The 12,431-nt window shown below is 33.5% G+C and overlaps 1 long non-coding RNA gene across 1 annotated transcript; it reads right to left on the bottom strand.

Moving 5' to 3' along the window:
* Positions 1-4,885: 4,885 nt before the first annotated feature.
* Positions 4,886-10,740, bottom strand: LOC134274178 (uncharacterized). The gene is made up of 3 exons (XR_009993560.1): positions 10,423-10,740; positions 8,639-8,827; positions 4,886-5,322 (listed from the first exon to the last, which is right to left on the bottom strand). It is a non-coding gene; the product is annotated as an uncharacterized LOC134274178 (long non-coding RNA).
* Between the last annotated feature and the right edge of the window lie 1,691 nt (positions 10,741-12,431).

Below are 12,431 nucleotides of genomic sequence, written 5' to 3'. Positions count from 1 at the left end.
ATTAAAGGGTCTTCCGTTGGAGACGGAAGACCCTAATAATAATAACTAGATACGATCTCGTTGCGAGCAACGAGTGGGTCTTCCGTCCGAATCTTGATGAGATGAGATAAGATTTTGATTGAGATTTTTATTCTTAAATAACGATTTTCCATAATCTGTAAAAAGACATTGAACATTGAAGACGTAAAAATCGACTTTTGGCCCCTCATGGTCCTAATATTAGGGGTCATCCCTTTTCTCTTCATATCAACTTAAAGGCCTCAGGACTTTGATCACTTTTTCTTCAACAACTATATAGAGATTCTTATTCATTTTCCAGTTATCTGCAAAAGAAATATTTAGGGGCCAACCCTTCAACTCCCTAACGGGGATGTTAAGCAAAACATGAAAGGTTGCATATTGTTCAGAACATTATTTTGAACACCTTTGGTTGGTTCAATATAACTAATCAAAATATTTCTCATTTTGAGATGTAAAACGTCAAAGATTTAGCATTCTGGCCCCTTGTGGCCCCTAATTATGTACAATAAGACATGAAAATCATAATATGTAGTTGTAGATTGTTGAGTTAAACATCTTTGCTTCAGTAATGTATTACAAAATATTGACTGCTAAAGAGTTATCGGCAGAAGACTTTTGGCCCTTTTGGCCCCTAACATGAGTGCCCAGCCCCTTTTTCTTGATTTTGTCTTAAAGCTCTTAGGATTTTGAACACTTTTTGTTCAACAACTATTCAAAGATTCTTTTCTGTTTTAGAGTTATTTGCAAAAGAAATATTTAGGGGCCAACCCTTCAACTCCCTAATGGGGACGTTTAGCGAGAAATAAAAGGTTGCATATTGTTCAAGACATTATTCTAAACATCTTTTGTCTATTATTACTTAACAAGATATTTCTCACTTTCGAGATATAAAGCGTCAAAGATTGAGCATTTTGGCCCCTTCTGACCCCTAATTATGTACCATACGACATGAAAATCACAAAACACAGTTGTAAATGGTTGAGATAAACATTTTTGCTTCATTAATGTATTACAAAATATTAACTGATAAAGAGTTATCGTATTAAGACTTTTGGCGCCTCTCGGCCCCTAATGTGATGAGTCAGCACTTTTTTCATGATATCATATTAAAGATCTCGTCATTCTGCACAAATATTGCTCAGTATGTCTTAACAAAATAATTATACTTTAAAAGATATGATGCAAAATGTCTCAAAATTTCAGTCATGATTCATGTCCTAGTGTGAAAATTAGCGACATCAATCAACCAAACTTGTAAGAGATTTATTAGGACCCGACACTCCAAACCACACTTTAAGTAGATATGTTTTTTTGCATAGAGCAGATTAATATCTGATTTGAATTATGCAAGTAGTTGTAGAGTGTTTCGGCTATTAAGAAGCCTCATCAGGGGTCACGGACATAAATCATGGTGTTTGTTTTAGGTGAGACCGGATTATCTCGTCACCTATATTCTTGTGTTTGCTGTAAGCCATGATTGGTTGAGAATTAAATAAAGTTTTGCATTCTGGATTTCTAAGAATGGTGTTCCAATATTTTAGAATTCGTTTTTTCAGTCCTTTAACGCAAGGGTTAAATTTAGTAACCAGTACTGTAGGGTTACGTAATGACTGTTCTTTAGTCTTTTTGATGATGAGTTTTGGTCGGTTTGTGTTGACCGTTTCCTTGATAATAGGATCAATTTCCGAAGTAGAGTAGCCTCGCTTTGATAAGTGCGTCTTGAAGTCATTAAGTGTTGCATGTAATATTTCAGGGTCAGTGGTGTTTCTTGCATGTCTAATGCATTCTCCTTTAATGAATCCTTTAAACACAGCTGGGCTATGAGCGCTCTGTCTGTGTAGATACTGAAAATTATTTGTTGGTTTGATAAACGACTTGATATCAAGTTTGTTAAAATTTTGAAATTTTTTTTTTTGAAGAGTTTTTGCCCCTTTTGGCCCCTAACATGAGTGCCCAGCCCCTTTTTCTTGATTTTGTCTTAAAGCTCTAATGATTTTGAACACTTTTTGTTCAACAACTATTCATAGAATCTTTTCAGTTTTTGAGTTATTTGCAAAAGAAATATTTAGGGGCCAACCCTTCAACTCCCTAATGGGAATGTTTAGCTAAAAATGAAAGGTTGCATATTGTTCAAAACATGATTTTAAACATCTTTTGTTCAATATTACTTGTCAAAATATTTCTCACTATCGAGATTAGAGCGTCAAATATTTAGCATTCTGGTCCCTTGTGGCCCTTAATTATGTAACATACCACATTAAAATTATAATATGTAGTTGTAGGTTGTTAAGATAAACATTTTTGCTTCAGTAATGTGTAACAAAATATTGACTGTTACAGAGTTATCGTATTAAGACTTTTGGCGCCTCTCGGCCCCTAATGTGATGAGTCAGCACTTTTTTTATGATATCATATTAAAGATCTTGTCATTCTGCACAAATATTGCTCAGTATGTTTTAACAAAATAATTATACTTTAAAAGATATGATGCAAAATGTCTCAAAATTTCAGTCATGATTCATGTCCTAATTTTTGACCCCTAGCGAGCTTCCATACTAAGCACTTCTGGAATATTTGAAAGTATAGGTACAAAACTATAATATGTTGTCTATCAGTCTTGAAAAGGACAGCATTCTAGCTTTTGTACTTTTTGAGTTTTTGTCCGGACAAAATGGTCACTAAAAATTCGATTAAAGGGGATAATTTCCGACCGGAAGTGATTTTTCGAAAAATAAAAAAAAGGTATCAGGTTTAGTTCATGATACATCATTCCTGAAAATTTCAAGGCAATCCACTCAAGCATCTCTGAGAAATCGTCTGCACAAAAATGTGTAAAGAAAAAAATAATAATAACTAGAGCAAAGCTCGTTGTAAAGCAACGAGTAGGTCTTCCGTCCTGTTTGACCGGAAGTAGCTTTCATTTTCAACAAAAAATGAGAAATAACGCCTAGAAATGGTTTGAATCCTCTAAAGCTATGTTAATTAATGCAAAAATAAGCAATTTTTGCTACTTCCGGTTTAACCGGAAGTGACGATGACGGACGGAAAATTAATTTTTATATTTCAAAAGACATATGTTACCAAAAAACTTGAAAAGAACAGCAAAAATACCAGTTTTTGAAGCGACGCCTGACGTATTTTGACGACTCAGATAGATATAGTTTGTCATTTTGAACAACTTTGCTTCTTTGAATTATTACAAATTCTCAATACTTTTCGAGATATCAAGTAAAAATTTTTGGCCCCTCTAGATCCCTAATTTTAGCGGTCAGCCCTTTTTTCGAGATATCATTTGAACGATCTTAAAATTCTTCACAATTTTTGTTCTATATGTTTTAACAAAATATTTACAAGTAAAAAGATATAATAGAAAAAGTGTAAAAAATTTTGAAACGCTCAATATGGCTTTTTTCAGACCATACCGAGCGTAAACGTGCAGTGCTCCCGGTGAAAGTTAACAACACAATGCAAATCTACATTTGTTGCTCTATCTTCCAGACAAGGTTTCATCTTCCTGTGATGAGCGATTTTTAAGAAGAGCGACGGACAAAATGACCCTTAAAAATCACAAAATTGCGAAAATTTTCGAACAGGAAGTGACGTCATCAAAATGAAAAAAATGCATCAAGTTTTTAATATGTTCTATCAGACCTGAAAGATTCATAAAAATCTAACGAGCCGTTTTCGAGAAATCGCGTGCACAAAATCGGGGAGAAAAAAAATAATAAGAAAAACAGTGGAAAAGAAACAAACGAATAACAAGAAGGTCTTCCGCTGAAGACGGAAGACCTTAATAATAATAAAAGTGAAAAAGAAACAATAGAATAATAGAAGGGTCTTCCGTTGGAGACGGAAGACCCTAATAAAGGTAAAAAAGAAACCTAAGAATAATAGAAGGGTCTTCCGCTGAAGACGGAAGACCCTTAATAATAACTAGAGCAAAGCTCGTTGCAAAGCAACGAGTGGGTCTTCCTTCTTAGCAATAAGCAAAAAGTGAAATGTTCAAATGTCAACTTTGCTACCATTCTTTATTTTTTTGACTCAAACAGCAAAAACCCTTTCTTAAAGTCTGATTCTGGAGTGAGCACAAGGATAAATAATCCAATGGTAATCTCTCCAACACTATTGAAACTGTACCTACAAAATTCATACAACCTCATATTTTGACTTTGATTTGTAGAAATATACTAGTATCACCTATGAAGCAATCATATTAGTGAAGTGTTTTATGTTACGGATAAAGCGGTGTTTTGATACATCATCAGCTAAAAAATTGCTTTAAAAACGTTTACACAGTATAATTAGATAGTATTATAATAGTAAGTAATCCCAATGTGTTACTGATGAACTATCTCCATTTTTTGTCAGGTCAGAAAAAGACCAATACTTTTACAAGAAATACAAAGGGATGTGTTGTGCAGACCTCCACTGGCAAATGGTGGTATCTCAATAAGAGTGTAGTCAAGTTCTCTGAACAGGACATTCAACAAAGAGATCTCTTTCTAAAAGCACTGCCCTTCATATGAACAAATTTTATTCCCCTACACTAAAGAATGCTCTGTGCCAAGTTTAACTTAAATTGTCCTGTGGTTCTGAGAAGAACATGAAATTTTGATGAATTTAATTCAAAGATGATAATGAGTGACTTTTATTTTTAAAAAAAAATTACTACAGCATTAGCTCACATGAGTTAAACTGTATACAGATTTAGTGCTTTGTTGACTTTGAAATATGATAAGACATCTCTTTGATCTTATGTTTGAAACAACATGTACATGTCCTTTGTGCTGAAAAATGCACATATGTTAATGGTGTAGTTGTTTGTGCCAAGATAGTAACTTTCCTTCCATAATACTGTAAAAATACACATATTATATCTTTTGCTGCTGAAAACAGAGCTTTATCATCTTAACCATTAGCATTGGTATGCCTTCCCTTAGAAACGAAAGACCTTAATACAGGTCTATGTAAACATGCAAGATCTGACACATTTAAAAAGAACATTTATTCCAAACTGAACATACTAGATTCTGTAACAAAATCTATTTCTCTTGAAAAACTGAAAGCAGTTGATATGTTCATATTTGTCAAATTGTGGATTTATGTCTTTTTCTCAAATCAAAATTCGAATATGCTATATTTAAAGTCATCTTCTTAAACTGAGACTGTTTCACATGACAGTTTCAATTACATTACGCTGTTTATACTTTGTCATCTGATCTCCAAACAGATGCTCTTCTGGCAAATCATGATCATGCTTGGCAGCAAATTTCAGTACTCAGATGACAGTCACAGTCACACCTATCAAAAAGAAATTGAAATTTTTCATTGATTTTTTTTTAAAAGTGCAACTTATAATATAAGATAAACCATCAAACTGAATTCAAAGATACTATCACATTTTCTGCATGTGTATTATTTATAAAACTACTAATTTATGAATATAGGTTAACAAGCAGTCATTTGAGGATGTTTTAAAATAACACATTAGATTTTCATGATTTCAAATAAAGGAAATGTACATTACTTGTTCATATAAAAAATTATTAGGAATGGTAATGGTTAACAGTTGTTAAATGATTAATCAGTCAGAAAGATGGTATTTGGTTATGATTTTTATGTGTCACGAAAAATCTATTTGTTAAGGTGTTACATTAGGCACAGTGTGCTAATGAAGTAACAAAAGTCACAAAACACTATCGCATAAGGAACGATGAGCAAGCGCAAAGTAAAAATGCAGCTCTAGCTCCTTTATAACACCATGCTATACAAAGTTTATGACAACATGCTAGCTGGTTTAATACACTTGCATGCTAGCATGAAGTAAAAATGCACTACAACGCTTATGACAATCGGCTAGTGTTTTTATGACGACATGGTGTCAAAAATGTTTCAGCAGGCTGTTTACACCACACCGTCAAGCTTACACATAATAGACTGTGTAAAGTTTTGTTACCATGGAAGCATGTTTTGTGTCAGCACAGCTGCATGTTGTTTAAGGTTGCCTTAGCCTGACAGTGTTGAGAACACTGTGTTGGCACATTGTTCCTAACACGCTGTTACACTTTTACAAATCGCCTTATCAGGACACAATAATTTTCATAATCGACTAGCCATGCATAATTTTTGTAAAAGTACATGGGTTACCAGGTGCAGATCTGTAGTCCTCCGAAATATTATTTGACAGGCCGGAGAGCTACTGTGAGTGCCACCCATTGAAAAAACTGTATATTTATTGCGCACAAAAAGTTGCGCTTGTGTACATGGAGTATGAATTAATTCTCCCAAATTCTTGCCTCAATTGCAAGAAAATTAGATTTCAAAATTTTCTGTACAATTCTATCAAGTACTTTTGTAGTTGTATCTACATGAAGCTTGTTGGACCGAATTATCTTATAAACAAAAATGACAGTATAATCTATATAAACAAACAAAATTTTCAATGATCTCGATTTCAGGGACACTTGTTGTGGAAACAGTGAAAGATTATGTTAGGAATACACCAGGGGCTGACAAATAGATTTTTAAGGCACTTGCCCAAGGGCAAGTGCATGGTCAAAATTTACTTGCCCTACCTGAATTTCTGCCTGCCCTACCATTAACTTATACTGTATTTAATATGTTGACGGTGCGACCGTTAGAGTGAGCGCAAACTCTTCTCATGTTTTAATTTAGATCGGACTCGTCAAACCGCACGTGACATTTGGTGTGTCTAGACTCTGACGTCACATGACGTCGTATGTAAGTTACAAAATACCAAGAAAAAAATGAATAGTGATGAATATGTATCCATTTAATCAAAGCAAGTAAACTTTTTGTTAAACATTTGCCGTCATTCTCGTGAGAACGCAACTTTACTAAGTGATATTTAGGGTCCAACCCTTCCAACTCCTTAATGCATTGTGGGTCAAAATTACTGCGGTAAAAAATTCTAAAGAATGAATGTGCAGTAGTCCGATTTTTCTCTTCGCCCAGGCGTTGTCGTTAGAGCTTCGCGACGCTCGCTAAAAATAGTTCAAAAAAGAGAAAGACAAATACTGAGTTTAATATTGGCATAAATATTGATTTTATTTTTGAAAATTGATTAAGTCACTTGCCCACGGGCAAGTTGTTGATAAAATTTCACTTGCCCAACCCTAAAATTCACTAGCCCCGGGCATCGGGCAGTGGGATTTGTCATCCCCTGAATACACGGTTAGTAATATTTTGAGATTATAGTTTTAAAAACATGGAGGAATAAATCAATACACAGCGCACTTTTTTGTGTGCAATAAATATACAGTTTTTTCAATGGGTGGCAATGTAGCTCTCCGGTCTATCAACATATTTTTTCGGAGAGCTACAATTCTGCAGCTAATGGGGTACATATAAATAATTTTTTCATTTAGTTTTCCAAATGTTTTAAAAAGACAGGGAATGAAAATCAATTTTCTATTAGTATAAGCTTCAATTCATTATAAGTATTTGCCTAAGCATTTTTCCTATATGACAGGGTTATTGAACTTATATTGGTGAATATATATTGGCACGAGTTGGCTTTTCAAATGCACGAGATCACAAGTGCATTTGAACAGACAACAAGTGCCAATATTCACCAATACATGTTCAATAACTCCTTTACTAAATGGCTAAAACGTTTCCCAGACTGTAGAAGTACATTTTTCCGCGTTATATTAATTAACTCCTGTACGCGGTCTCACATTTTCCTCGGAAATTTGTAAATGTAAGGCATACAGTGACTGTCTAAAAAATCTGCATAATTTTCTATCCACAGATTAAACAGAAATTGAGATTCCGTGGAATTATGACCCCGTGGGAAAAAGTACATCTATAGTAATTTATGATAATTATTTCAACTAAAAAAACTCAAATTAATGATTTTTTAAAAATAGCGTTATTCAAATTAACGTCTGTGCTGTAAGCGTTCAATATAACATCATTCTGATCGACTCAATTGAGTGATATGATTTGCTTATTTAGGTTTTAATGGATCTAATACGCACTAAATTTTTAGTAAATAATTTCATTTTGTGTAAAAAATAAACACATCTTATGTAAATGCCACTTAATTTCATTAATTTAGCTCTGAGGATTTGACTAGACAACTTTTTTTGTTTACAAGGAGGCGTTCAATATTGAACGCTTGTATTCGGAATGTTTCGGGCATACTTATATACGCTATACAAGGCAGCGTTCAATAAAACATCAACGTATTAAACGCTAAAATTCTCTAGATTCTTGGTTGTATTTTATTAGATACTAATTATTAGCTATATAATAAAACCCATATACATCATTGTCTGTTATGGTAGCCTAGTGGTAGGGCATTCACTTTGCAAAATCATGAAGCTGGGCTTGATTTTAATTCACTGCATCAAATTTAAGACAAAAACATTTACGCAGTAATGTTCCTTAACAATGCACCCGGCATATAAAGTGAACGAGACCTTAAAAACCTCACAGTACATGTTTACTTAGGACAATGACCCTGAGTTCTAAGTAAAGGTCTAAATTGATGCTTTTCAACAATATATATTAACATCTCTAAATATGTGAATGAGTGAAATTCTCAAATAAATATTATCAATCAAAGTATCAGTAAGAAGCTGATCCTTACGTCGCAGGTTCCAATCCCATTGCTAAATGCTTGAGACAGGATACTCCGATGAGACTGTATAAACCAAGATTCTGTGTCACGGTAGGTGTTGGCACAAAAAGGATCCCATACTTCTCAAAGGCAGTAAGTGCTGAGTACAAGTCTATATTTGCAGCTAATACTATCCCAAGTGGTGGCACCATAAAATAACTGAAAAATGTTTGATAGGCCAATAAACAAACAAACCATTCCTGCAGTCTTATTGTACAAAAAAGCAAACTTTCTATTATTACAATTTTTTTCAAACAAATTTCTTTTGCTTTTTAACTGAGCAATATTTGTCCTTTTCTTGTCAATAAAGTATGATATTAATTAAGACTTTTTGAGAACATCTATTTATAGCGAGTCCAGACAGCAGCACAAATTCCTGCTCATAATGCGAGCTCTTATGATAGCACCTTGGCAAAAGAAGATTGTGACTTGCACATTGATCCATACAATTTTTCCGCAATTAACTTTGGACCCACAGTGCTTTGCTTCTTTAACATGTTTAAGTTACATTCTTGTAAGAATTAATTACGAAAATATTCCAAAAAATAAACTCACTTTAATTTAATGGATAAATTGAGATAAATAGTGAATAAAAACATTGCTCTGACATTAAAATCAGCACTTATATTCAAGCTTTAGACTGGTTATGTAGTAAGATTGCAACGATAAACCGTTTGAGGGTATACCGCGGTTTATTTTTCCATGGTTCAGTTCACCATACCTCAAACTGTTATCACAGTTCGGTTCAATCGATCTGTAATTATCCAAATTGTCTGTTTTGGTTCCTCATTTACAATTTTAAAATGGCTTCTGCATGAAACATGAGGTCAATGAAACTGCAGACATGGCAGTTAAACCTGTTTCCAGCCTCATATTTAACGGGTCGAATGATGTTATCACTTTCCCAGTGTTAGTTTAATGAACATTTGTTAAAACTTTTGAGTTGAAAGTATATGATTACAAACCTCTGACTTTTTAACACAATATCATGTCACGTACCGTAATACGTATCGTGAACTGAATACCATGATATGTATCATACCGTGGGGTAGGTGTTTCATTGCACCCCTATTATGTAGGCCTAACTTAGTTACTTACACTACGACGTCATTTGACTTCAGAGTCTATTACCTTGTTCACAAGGAGAGTTTAATTAATTCGCAGTAAATTATCACGAAGTAAGCTAATGCAAATCAAATTAATGCAAATCAAACTGTGTTCACATGACAGCTAATGCGAAGAAAACAAATGCGAATTAAAATTTTACTTCTACAGTCAGGCGTCAGTAAGGCTATTATGACATCTTTTACAAATCATGTCACCTAAAGCATTAATTTTGCCATTACGCATGCCTATGCGGTTTTACAAGCCTGATCTAAATTAAAACTGAATAAGTATCTGCCCTCACCCGAACAGTCGCACTATCAATATATTATTAGTTGAATATATACTGTAACTAACAATAAGTGTAGTTTGACTTATAGAGTATGATCACTATGATAGATAGTACGATTGTTGTGTTGGAATTTTTGCATTTTTGGTTTTGAAAGCGAGACTTGTTGAAATTACATACTCAATTTTTTTTTAAATAAAATATAAAACTGTGGGGATTTACAAGGCTAACAGAGAGTGTCTGAACTGTAAAACAGATAATATATTAGTGTGTCTGTGTATTTCTAATAATACCAGTGCTCTATTACTAAGCTGTCATGTAATCAGTCGTGTAAATTTTATGTAAAAAAAAATATTCTAACCTTCATTCCAATGGTCCAAGCCAATCATACATTAAAATGTCGCCGTCAGCTCTTTCATCACTCGATACAATTATCAGTGGGAAATCCGAAGCAGAGTCAAGAGTGTTCATCCTTGTTAATGTGACAGTTGGAATTTCCGCGTAAACAATTCACACAAGATTCTTAGAATGTATGAATTGGGATAAATCTGTTTAGAATAATGTTCCAGAGGAGTGACAAAGTACTTCGTAGCTGCAGATTAAATATGCGTGCATGTCTACATACGGCTTCTATGGTGAGAAAATGTTCACCTTCACAAATCATTTCTATTTTGAATTTTCAGTTTGTAAACATGTGTGTCCGACGTCGACTCGATGGGACACACTAAAATCGGGATATACTAGAGACCTGATATTTACCTGACGTTTTAATTTTTAATTAAATGATAATATTAAGTATTTTAAATTACTTATGTAAAGACTTTATGACTTTGATGCATTATGCTACACAAAAATTCAATTGCTTGGAATATTTACAGACAATTTTGAATCAGGTCAAATCAATTTTTAGTACATCGCGTCTTTAGTACCTTCCTATTTCCCACAATGCCGCGCGTTGTTTACAAACAAGAGACCCGAAAAAAATCCTCTAAACTAATTATTGTTGTGTACATCACCACATTTTAAAATTATTTGAATAAAAAGAAAACAGAGAAACACCGTAGCAAAACTATACCTTTCAAATGCATCAACTAAAACTGTGCACATGCAGTAAAGGCTTGGCTGACTATAGTAGACAACTTGTTCCTGAAAGGTTTCTCACATTTTCTCACATTGTTTAATTAAAAACAATTAAATATAGCTTGAAGTTTATTTCTTTTTATATCAAATGACAAGATTTAATAAGTTCGAAATTATTTCAGTCAAACTTTTTCATAATATGACAATATTTTTAGCTACCAGAAAAAAACGTGTATGAGCTATTAACCCTTAATTATAGGGGCCAGCCCCTTTTCATTAATCTAATATGAAAGCTCTCGTAATTACACACAACTTTTGTTATATATTTCTTACCAAATTATTCTCGGTTCAAAAGTTATTACACAAAAAGTAGCAAAAATTCGAGGAAAAAAATTACTAAAATTTGCCGTTTTATAGCTTCCAAACTTTAAGAAATCAGCTTATAATTTTATTGTTCTGCACATCTACAATGTATTGGCTACAAGTTCTCCAACTTTCGTGTAAATATCTTATGTCGTTCTTGAGATTTTTAGTGGAAACGAGACATCAAAATTATCAATTAAAGGGCAATAACTCACAAATAAAGGCATGCATCAAAAAATTGAAAAAGGTGTAAATAGGTTTAACTACAAGGTATCTAACCTGAAAGTTTCATAAAAATCAGTCCAAAGGTCTTTGAGAAATCGCCTGTCAAAAGTCGAGCGGGGAAAAAAAAAGATTAATAAGAAACAATAGAATAACAGTAGGGTCTTCCGAAGGAAGCGGAAGACCCTAATAATAGAAAACAGAAGAAAAACAATAAGGTCTTCCGAAGGAAGTCGGAAGACCTTAATAATAATAATAATAACTAGAAACGATCTCGTTGCGAGCAACGAGAGGTCTTCCGTCCGATTTAGGGAAAAAAAAACCTAAAATCGAGCTGAAAAGTGATAAAAAAAAATTTGGTCACAAAAGAAGATTGAACCCAGTTTGTCAGCGTGAAAATCCAACGCACTTTTTTTACCTTTTTTTATTCCCAACGCGCTTGAATTACGCTATTGAGTCACTGCTCTAAATGTACTTATATATACTTCTTCAACAATAAACTTGTCTAAAAAAAATACGAAAGGCGTGGTACTATTAATAATTTCGCGCCAAACGCCACGAGTAAATCTTCGCGCCTTTTCTTTGGAATATTCCATTAAATAGGTATGATAGCTTCAATAAAATTATGAAAAAGGAACGTTCTTTAAGCCTAAATTTCGAGGTTTAGAAAGTATATTTAACGGATTGTACATATTTTATATCTAA

Source organism: Saccostrea cucullata, unplaced genomic scaffold, assembly GCF_032062105.1.
Source record: "Saccostrea cucullata isolate Sc308-1 unplaced genomic scaffold, CSIRO_AGI_Scuc_v1 ctg7478, whole genome shotgun sequence".
NCBI lineage: Eukaryota > Metazoa > Mollusca > Bivalvia > Ostreida > Ostreidae > Saccostrea > Saccostrea cuccullata.
The sequence above is the reverse complement of the archived record's forward strand: the minus strand, read 5'-3'. Positions and strand labels throughout refer to the sequence as shown.